This window comes from Suncus etruscus, chromosome 4 (genome assembly GCF_024139225.1).
Source record: "Suncus etruscus isolate mSunEtr1 chromosome 4, mSunEtr1.pri.cur, whole genome shotgun sequence".
NCBI classification, from domain to species: Eukaryota; Metazoa; Chordata; class Mammalia; order Eulipotyphla; family Soricidae; genus Suncus; species Suncus etruscus.
The window spans coordinates 111,501,026-111,512,061 of NC_064851.1; the positions used below are offsets into that span (position 1 = coordinate 111,501,026).

The 11,036-nt window shown below is 38.1% G+C and overlaps 1 protein-coding gene across 1 annotated transcript in view; it reads right to left on the reverse strand.

Moving 5' to 3' along the window:
- WDR17 (WD repeat domain 17) overlaps window positions 1-8,704 on the reverse strand; it is a 116,254-nt gene extending 107,550 nt beyond the window's left edge. The window contains exon 1 of the mRNA XM_049771315.1: window positions 8,622-8,704. The gene's annotated coding sequence lies outside the window, so the exon portion shown is untranslated. The remainder of the gene's footprint in view (window positions 1-8,621) is intronic.
- Between the last annotated feature and the right edge of the window lie 2,332 nt (window positions 8,705-11,036).

Sequence of the window (11,036 nt, forward strand, 5' to 3'; positions counted from 1 at the left end):
AAAAATTGAAATATATTATAATACATGCAAAAACTTATAAAACAATTTTCTATTTATCTTTCTTAGAAAAATATGTGAGTGACATTAAAACAGCATGGTATTGGAATAAAGATAAACCCTCAGATCAGTAGAATAGACTAGAGTATTCAGAGAATGCTCCCCAGATATACAACCAATTAATCTTTGATAAAGGGGCAAGAAATGCAAAATGGAGCAAGGAAAGCCTCTTCAACAAGTGGTGTTGCCACATCTGGTCAGCCACTTGCAAAAAAAACGAACTCAGACCTCCAGATAACTCCATGCACCAAGGTCAAATGCAAATGGATTAAAGACCTTAAACCATAAGGTATATAGAACAACACATAGGTAAAATACTCCATGACATTGAAACTAAATGCATCTTCAAGGAAGAAACGGCACTCTCCAAACAAGTAGAAGCAAAGATACACAAATGGGACTATATTAAGCTGAGAAGCTTCTTCTTCTCAAAGGAAATAATGCCTAGGATACAAAAGATACCCACAGAATGGGAGAAGCTTTTCACCCAATATCCATCAGATAAGGGGCTAATATATAAGATATACAAAATACTGACAGAACTTAACAAGAAAAAAAAATCTAACCCCATCAAAAAATGGAGAGAAGAAATGAACACTTTGTCAAAGAAGAAATACAAATGGCCAAAGGGCACATGAAAAAATTCTCTACATCACTAATCATCAGGGAGATGCAAATCAAAACAACAATGAGGTACCATATCACACCACAGAGATTGGCACACATCACAAAGAACGAGAACAATCAGTGCTGGCAGGGATGTGTGGGAAGAAAGTAACTGCTGGTGGGAATGCCTTCTAGTCCAGTCCTAATGGAAAACAATATAGAGATTCCTAAAAAAAAAAATAACTGGAAATTCAGCTCCCATTTGACCCAGTTATACCACTCATAGGGATATACTCTAGAAACATAAAAATACAATACAAAAATCCCTTCCTCACAGCACTTTTTTACAACAGCCAGACTCTGGAAACAACAAAGATGCCCTTCAACAGATGAATGGCTAAAGAAACTGTGGTACATATACACAATAGAATATTACGCAGCCGTCAGGAGAGATGAGACCATAAAATTTTACTATACATGGATGCACATGGAATCTATTATGCTGAGTAAAATTAGTCAGAGGGAGAGAGAGACACAGAATAGTCTCTTGAAATAACTCCCAGAGATGAGGGCTGGAAGGTCCAGCTCAAGATATGAAGCTCATCACAAGAGTACAGTTAGAGAATAACTACACTGAGAACTATCATAACAATGTCAGTGAGTGAGGGATGTAGAAAGCCTCTCTTGAATACAGGGGGGTAGGGTGGGAAGAGATGGGTGTATTGGTGATGAGAAGGTTGCACAGTGAAGGGGGCGCTCTTGTTATGACTAAAATCCAACTACAATTATGTTTGTAATCATGGTGTTTAAATAAAGAAATTATTAAAAAATAAAAGAAAAATATCTGAGTGAAAATTACAGGTATTTGAACCTTAAATTCAATGAAGAATTCAAATATATTACACTTACTCTTAGCCAAGTTTATGTAATTCAAATATATATATATATATCAAGTGACCACTCTGCATACTGATATATGTATCATCATAAATTATTAAGCATAAAAGGTTTTTAAGGACTCTAAATTGGTACATTTCTAAGTATAATTCTTGGGTCTTGTACATTAGAGTTAACCAATCAACCTGCTAAAAATGCATATTCCTGGATCACACCATAAACTTGATAAATCAAAAACTCAGGGTAGAATATTCTTCAAGGTTCTTCTTTAACATTATTCTATTATTTATATATAACCACAAATATGGAGAACTTCTGACTTAGATCAACAATGGGAAAGATAATTTAACAGAAAACCTGCCTCTTGTGTCTCCTACACAAAGATATTAACCTCTTAAATTTCTCTCATTTCTAAATTTACATTTCCTAAGCCTAACAGAACATTTTTACCAAATAATCCCAACACGTGTCAAGTCATCGTGTTTTTAAAAACTCAGATGATATAACAGATCACAGCAGGACAGATTTAACCTGTAAGTCCAGATTAGGGAGAAAATAGAGACAAATGAAGTGATGTTTGAGGAGCTCAATATTCAGAGGTGCAGGCCCTGTAATATAAAAGGACTCAAGTTTGGTTTCTAAAACTGAGCACTGCTGAGAAGAGACCAATGTCCATTAAGCACTTCTGGGTATTGTCCTGGTCCCCTTCAGCCTTCTAGGAGGTAAGTACAGACCAAGCATTGAACCATCTGGCCTGGTTGGCTCAGTGCCACAGGGAATAGGGCCTAGGCAACCAGATCCATACACTTTTAAAACCAAGAAAAAAATCTGACATTGTAGTTTGGGCTTATCTATGACCATATATACCACAAGCAAGAATTCTAACTGGGTGAACAAAGTAGGAGTTATACCTAACAGCAAGGCACTAAAGATTATGATAGATACAGAGATGAGAAAGCAGAGAAGGCCTTTATTCCACCATCCATTGACATGCTTACTATTTCATCTATAAATTGCTTTTTATTCTTCCCTGCATTTTAGTCACAAAAATAAAAAATATGAATTTGTAATATGGAATTATATTTCTTTAGGTACTTAGAGGATTATATACTCCCTTGAACTGGAATTTGGAACTTATTTTCAACCTTGTTCCTTCCTTTCTTCCTTCTTTACTCCCTCCTTCCATCTTTTCTTCCCTCCTTTCCTCCCTCCCTCCCTAATTTACTTCCTGAAAACATGTACTTTACTTTTGAGGCAGTCCTCCAGCAGAAATACTCCATTTCACTTCTTTAAGCATTCAAACAATGGCTCTCAGTGTCATAATTCTAAATCACCCAAAGAAGAGGGAAGACATACATATTTGTTACCCATAAATAGATGAAGAATTAAGTAAACATTCCCTTGAAGGAGAGGACATGAAAGTAATAAATGTGTCATAACAAAAAATATACAAGGTTACACATATAATTAATTATAAGCAAATACATGGTAGTTCTATAAGTAGGACCCTTTTTAATTAAAAAAGGGCTTGATAAGTTATGTCAAAAATTATACTGTAGGGCCCGGAGAGATAGCACAGTGGCGTTTGCCTTGCAAGCAGCCAATCCAGGACCAAAGGTGGTTGGTTCGAATCCCGGTGTCCCATATGGTCCCCTGTGCCTGCCAGGAGCTATTTCTGAGCAGACAGCCAGGAGTAACCCCTGAGCACTGCCGGGTGTGGCCCAAAAACAAACAAAAAAAATTATACTGTAAACTTAAGAATCCTGATTCTTTCTAATTAATCTTTTATTGGTAAACTAACTTTTGTCTGTTTTTAGTGGAAAAGAACTTCAGGCTTAACTGTCTGTGAAATTCAGGGTTACCATTGGCAGTATTTTTCACATACCGGGCAGAAAGAATAAAAATTATCAAAAGTTTAATAAATACAAGGTTGTATTATTTAAGAAAGGACAATTATATAGAATGGATGTGCTACAAATTTACTTAAGAGTTCATATGCTAAAAACTATGTCCTCAGACAAATGGGAATTTCAGAGGTAATTCCTTCTAAAAATTAGCTAGAGTAATAATTACTGATGATAGAACATTATACACAAAATGCTAGTAGTTAAATATAGCTGTTTATTAACACTGATATTTTACATTTTTCAGTACTGACTTTTCAAGAATTACTTCATAGATTTCAGTTAATAATAGCACATGGCAATTACATATGAAGTTTCAATAACTGAATCACATGTGGAATTTACCAGTTCTGGAGGTGAGCAGATATAGTGGTTTAAGAAAAGATACTTCAAAATATGACAAATAACCATCATTCTAATAGTAAACATCATTGAGAAATCCTCCCCCAAGTAATCTAACTGATTATTGCTGTTTCCTATGCTATGTCTCAATCTTACACTGGAAAGCAAAATTCCAGAGTTTTAGGAGAAAATAAAGCTACTATATCACACTATGTAAATACATGCAAAACAATTCAAAGAAATTTACTATTATTATTTTTAAAATTTTCTCTCAAGTAGCTGATTATGTAACATCAAAATGTCAAGTGCCAGATATAGTTTCAATTTCAGTTGCCTTTTTTTTTTTTTTTTTTGAAGTTTAAGACTCTTGGAAATGTTTGAATTGCTCTTCTGCCTTGTGTGTACACATTGAAAATAGCCAGAGAAACTCTGTTTTCCCTAATGACAATCACATCTCCCAAGAGGATGTTCCTTATCTTTCTAACAGTCATGACATCACTCATGTTTTTCCTTTTAGTATACAAGATCAAAGTCGAACCATTCATTTTATAGCATCTCCCTAACAACATTTATTTTTAATTTAGGAACCTTCTATGAGGTTGACTGCATGCTCAAGGATCACTCTTGTCAGTGCTGGAGCTACCCTGGGTGTCAGAGATAATACTCCTACCTGGGAAGCAAACACCCAACCATGTGTGTTATATCTCTCTAGTCTAACATTACCCATATGATTTTTGCAACCAGTTATAAATCCTTCTAAAACATTTGAAGTGACTCCAAGAAAAAGGGCAACCTTGGGGTTTTGTTTCTCTGCAGAGCACATTCTTGGGGGAATTTCTCAAATTCTCTCCAAGTATCCCTATCTAATTTGTTATACATGAATCTCCAAGGGACATTCACATCAAGAGGGAGAGAGCTCGCAATTGCCATGTGATTTTCGGGTAACACAGCATTGTCACTGTCACTAAAAGTGCCAGTCAACTTTTAGTTTAATATTTACTTTTGGAGCCAAATGGGACAGATTTAATGAATGATTCCTCCCGTTCTCCCCAGATGATGCCCATGGATTAAGACGCTTCTCATAGATCCCTCAACATCTTCTGAAGACACACTAGAAACCACATGGTCTCATCTCAAAATAAATGATGGTACATCAATCACAGAAATTAGCAGCATTGCTTGGACATGGTTGTATTGTTTATTTTGAAAAATCATGAACAAACTGATTTTTTTTCTGTGAGCTTTCACAAATACATCAACTTTTCAATAATGCTGAATGTGAATCCTTCAAAATTGTCAAACTAGTCTCTAATATAAAATGTAAACTCATAAAGTTGGTTGGCCTGGAGAATTTGCACTCATGTAATTGAAAGTGGCAGCCTAATTATTCCTGCTGGACTTCTACCTATCAAGAAACATAACAGGGACATAACAATTCCTGTTGGACTTCTATTGCCTATCAACGAACAAAACAATAACATAAACAGAAATAAAACTATGCGAAATAAAAGATACTCTTTTCTGAGCAGCTTAAAAACTGCCTCCAGATTCTCTGCACTGAAGTGAAATTACCCAATACAGAGTACTTAAAAAAAAAAAAAAAAAAAAACAAAAAGACTAAGATCCAAATAGTCCTTCTCCTGGGAGTTGAGGAATTTGAAAACACTCTTGTAAATTAAATCAACTTGTGGCATTTTAAAGAAATGATGTGACTTAACAGGCAAAAAATAAAAAACAAAAACAAAAACAACTTAGCACATCTATTTTTCATTATTAAAAAGAAAAAAAGAATATAAGGATGTCTTTTTAACATTCAAGTAAATACACATAATGTTATTTTCAGAGTTCTTAAAGAATTTCCCTAGTTGTTGCTGGTTTTTTCCTAGGTGAATTATATGATTATCCCAAAATATCACAAGATAAAATCAGACAAACAAAAATCAACTAGTGATTTTAACACATGATAAGTTCATGGAGTTTATTTAAGATCTCCCTAAAGAATTTAGTTTTCTTAAAAAAAAATAACTATAGTAAAATGCCTGTCTCAAACACAGGCAAGGGATGGGAAGGAGGGAGGGGAGCATTGGTGGTGGGAATGTTGCACTGGTGAAGTGAGGTGTTCTTTTTTATTACTGAAACCCAACTACAATCATGTTTGTAATCATGGTGCTTTAATAAAGAATTTATATTTAAAAATTTTTAAAAAGAATAAAAAATGTGTTTCCTGAAAAGTGACGTGAAAAGAAAGTCTATTGATAGAGACAGGTGGAAAAACATACCAAGTTATGCCAAGTATCTTTTGAATCAATACTTTTCTGACATTAAAAAAATTTAGTTTTCTTCAGGCTTATGCTGCTTAAAATTGATACTTGCTTATTACAATTTCAGGAACTTCCTTGAGCTTAATGCAATGACCTAAAGCCTACATTTGCAACTTGAATCTCTAAACAATCATGGAAGTATGTTTCTGTTAATGTTGTTGAATTCTCAGACACGTTTAGAACTTAGTTCAAGAAAGAGATAGAGGGGGCCGGAGAGATAGCATGGAGGTAAGGCGTTTGCCTTGCAAGCAGAAGGTTGGCGGTTCGAATCCCGGCACCCCAGATGGTACCCCAAGCCTGCCAGGAGCGGTTTCTGAGCATCGAGCCAGGAGTGATCCCTGAACGCTGCCGGGTGTGACCCAAAAACCAAAAAAAAAAAAAAAAAAAAAAAGAGAGAGAGATAGGGGCCAGCGAGGTGGCACTAGAGTTAAGGTGTCTGCCTTGCAAGCGCTATCCAAGGAAGGACCGCGGTTCGAACCCCCGGCGTCCATATGGTCCCCCCAAGCCAGGGGCAATTTTTGAGCGCTTAGCCAGGAGTAACCCCTGAGCATCAAACGGGTGTGGCCTGAAAAACCAAAATAATAATAATAATAATAATAATAATAAATAAATAAATAAATAAATAAATAAAGACAGAGAATAATACCAGGTGTGTCAGATACCTGCCTTCAATCAAAGAGGATAAAAGTGAGTCAGGGTTTCAGGATTTGAGAGAGCACTTTTTCTCACAGCAGAGTTAAGTCTTCAATCAGCTCCCCTAGACCAGAGTTGTGCTAAGGCAATACCTAAAACTATCCTGTGTTCTCAGCTCATCCCTTGAATTAGTCTCTCTTGGTTGAGACTCTGGAGAACTGTGAACCACAAATTAGATATGGGTACCAGAAGAGAATTTTCAAAATAACCTCCCCCCAAAGAATAGCTGCATTCTAAAGGCAAACTTTAGAAGGTCCCTAAAGGCAAACTTTTCTTTAGGTAAACTTACTGGAAAACTAACTGGCAATTATTTCAGGTGTTCTAGAAAGATCTGTAATTTTGTTTATGAAACCTGTTAAATGATTTCCTTTTTCTTTCTTTTTTCTTTTTTTTTTTAGTTTTTGGGGCACACCCTGTGATGCTCAGGAGTTCTTCCTGACTATGCGCTCCTATATGGTGCCAGGGGATCAAACCTAGGTCCATTCTAGGTCACATGCAAGGCGCCCTATCGCTATGCTATATCGCTCCCAGCCCCAGGATTTCATTTTTTCCGAAGGGTACTGTTGAAATACTGAGACGACTGAAGACTCATAATTAGAATATCTATCTTCGAACCCTTCTTAAAGACAGCCACTTAAGCACATAGTCAAGTATCAAAGCATTGAGACTAACTTTTGATAAGTAATCCAAGCTATCACTAAATTGCATTCCAACTTAATTGCTTTAAGGGCTAGAGAGCTTCTATGGCTAAAGTACTTGTCTTGCCCACAGACAATCCAGATTCCATCCAGATTCTATTCTATGCTCCATGAGGATTTCCCTGAGCACTGCCAGGAGTAAGCCCTGAAGAGAGCCAGAAGTAAAACATCAACACATCAACAGAGTTGAGTGTGACCCCCAAATAAAAAAAATCCAAAAATCCAAATATTTGGTTACACGTAGTTTTCAACTCCCTTTGTTAAAAAAAATATTTCATAGTGTTAGTACTTTGAATCAATATGTAAAAAAAAGACAAACATTTTTATTATTAACACAAATAGGATAAAGAAAATGCATCACAGAGTAAGGCCAGGGACCGGCTCCATAGTACAGCAGGTAGATCTCTTGCCTTGCACGCGACCGATAGACCAGGATTTGAAACCCTGTACCCCAGAGGTATGTGGTCCCGGGAGCTCATCAGTTATTCCCTGAGTGTAGAACAGTAGTAAACCCTGAGCTCTGCTGGATGTAGTTCAAAACCACAAAACCTCATTGCAGCTGCCTAGTAAAATATTTGTTATTTTTATTTAATATCTGCATGACAAAAAAAAAGCTGCTGGACTTTGTATGCAAACACAGAAAAGGCTGCACTTTTATGGATTCTGTCCTAGGAGACAGGCCTTTTTATTCGATGGCACTCCTCCTTTGTTTTTGCTCCAAGTATCCTAGGTACCTCCTGAGTTAAGTAAAGACCACTTTCCATAGTGCAGGTCCATTGACAGATGGCGGGGGGGGGGGGGGGTCGCCTGCAAGAACACTGGGCGCTCCCTAGCCACGCAGCACTTCCAAATTCAAAACCCCAATTCAAAACTCCTTAGGAGCACCGCTGATCACCGCACGGGCAGTAGTAGTAGTTGCTGGCGGCGACTGTGACTTTAGAACTCCGGGGCCAGTAGCCAATGAGGCGTCGTCGTGAGCAGCGTTGAGGATACACAAAAGCCACGGGTCGTGATGCTCGCGGGGCCGCGCGCCGCGAAGGCCCATGAACACGATGCCCAAAGCAATTGGATTCCCACCGGTGGACAGCCCAGATCTTTCTTACCTGTAGTAGGAGAAGGCGCGCCAGCAGCCGCGGACAGCGGGAGGTGCTGAAGCGAGCGCGGCTAAAGCTCCAGCACGGCCCGCCCCGCCCCGCCCCTTGGCCCGGGCCACTCCCGGAGGTGGAGCAGCCGCGCCCGCCGTCCTTAGGAGGCGGGACCTAGGGCTCCATCCACCAACCGCTGAGCGTTTTATAATCCTGGCACCGCCCTCCAAGAACCCCGTGACAGCAATACCGGTCTCTGATTGGACAAGTCCGGGAAAAGGCGGAAGCAGGCTCTTGACCCCAGGAGACCGGGAGCCGGAGTGCTGGTTACCTGGCAACGGGAATCAGCGGGGAGAACAAGGATGCCTGGCCCTAGCGCGAGGCTTCCTCCAGCAGAGGGTGGTGGAGTGGCTGGAAAGGTTTAGAGCTCTGCTGTTTTGTCTGTTTATTCATGATTCTCGCAGATCTGAAATATCTTCACCTATGTGGCCCTTGTCAAACAGTGAAGGAAATAACTTCAATAAATAAATAAATGGAATTTCTTAGTTTATTCCATTTTAATTATGTGGTTGGCAGAATAGTTATAGAATTAATGGCTTAAATCAGTCAGGGAAATTCCCTAGACGTCATCCCTATCTTTTATGCCATAGAGGACTTTTCTTGCTTTTCTCTTCCTAAGTATTCTCTGCATTTGACTCCTTATGATCCACTGAACAATATATTTTGACCATGTAAATTAAAAAAAATACATTGCAAAGTGAAATTTCTTCCCTCTGATAAAAAAAGCAAAAAAAAAAAAGTTTGTTAAAAGCTAGAATCAGTATTTTTATAAGGCTGTTGTTGCCGGCATTCTAATAAAAGGCCCAGGGAATAAACACACTGTCCAGGCAAGTCTGATGGACACATAAATGAGCACAGCATGTTCCAGAGAAAAAGATAGACGGCCACAACCAAACAAAATTCCAACAAAATATTAAGTTCTAAAATAGGCTTATAGAAAATTTCTGTGAAATGATTTCACATGATGAAGGGAAAATATTTCTTCAGGGCATTCAAGAACGTTTGCAGCAAAATTGATATTTGATAAAAAAGAAAAAGTAGTGAAACAAATCAATGGAACTTAACCTGAAAAAAATGGGAAAGAATAGTTGATGCCACCTGAATAACAGCTCTCAAGGCAAAAAATGGGGTGGGGGGATTGAGATGGATTTTATTTTTGCTTCTATAGAGGAGGCAGCAGTAAGTTTATGAGAGAAGTAATTTGGTACAAAACTAAACTGGAAAAATTTGAAAAACAGATCAAAGTGAATCTTAGATTCCATATTTGAACTTTAACTTCTAAGTTCAAGGAAACTGCTGTTTTCAAATCAGAATGTTTTACTTTTTTGTTGTTCGTTTGACCTTTAAGCCATACCAGGCAGTGTTCAAGGGGTACCTCCGACTCATGGATAAAGGGTTATACTTGGTGGTGTTCATAAGAATATCATCAGATTCTATGAATCAAAGTCTGAATCCAGAGAAGGAGTTACAGCCCTTTAAATTTCCTCCGGGGCTCAAAGGGTGTTTTCTTAAGGAAAGATGCCTTGGAAGTCATGGACATGAAATAACTTTGATTTATAAAATAAAGTTCATGGGGCTGGAGAGACAGCATGGAGGTAAGGCGTTTGCCTTTCATGCAAGAGGTCATCGGTTCGAATCCCAGCGTCCCATATGGTCCCCGGTGCCTGCCAGGAGCAATTTCTGAGCATGGAGCCAGGAGTAACCCCTGAGCACTGCTGGGTGTGACCCAAAAACCACAAAAATAAAATAAAATAAAGTTCATGGAGAAAATAGTGAGGCCTTAGATTAACACAATCAAAATAGACATGATGAGGAAGATAGGAAGATTTTTCTCTGTAAAGACATGATGGATATTCATTTATGATTGATACATGCCAAATACAGTATGAAATGTTAAGAATGATATCAGAAGAGTAAGACATATCGAAGAGTCATAGAGTCTGGCTCATTTGAATGGTCTTTTATCACTGTATTCATCATACTTGCTTCAATAGTCCAATTAATAAACACAAAATCCAATGAAATAGTACATAGCTATGCTTTCAGTATTTAGAAGAAAAAATATTGAGGCCTGGGAAATCATAAAACTTGTCGGGGGTCTGTGAAGTGATAACACAGTGGGTAGGGCCTTGTCTTGCACAAAATCAACCCAAGTTTGATCCCTGGTATCTCAAACCCCTAGACTGCTAGGGGTAAGTTCTGAGCACAGAGCCAGGAGTTAAGCTCTAAGCGCTACTGGGTGTGTCCTCTCCCCCCCCAAAAAAAACGTATCAAGGATGCATATTAGTTGAAAATTGATATGATTCAAGGTTCATATTTACTATTCTTTTTTCCCTTTAGCCTAATTTGGCTCAGAATCTTTGAAAGGGAACT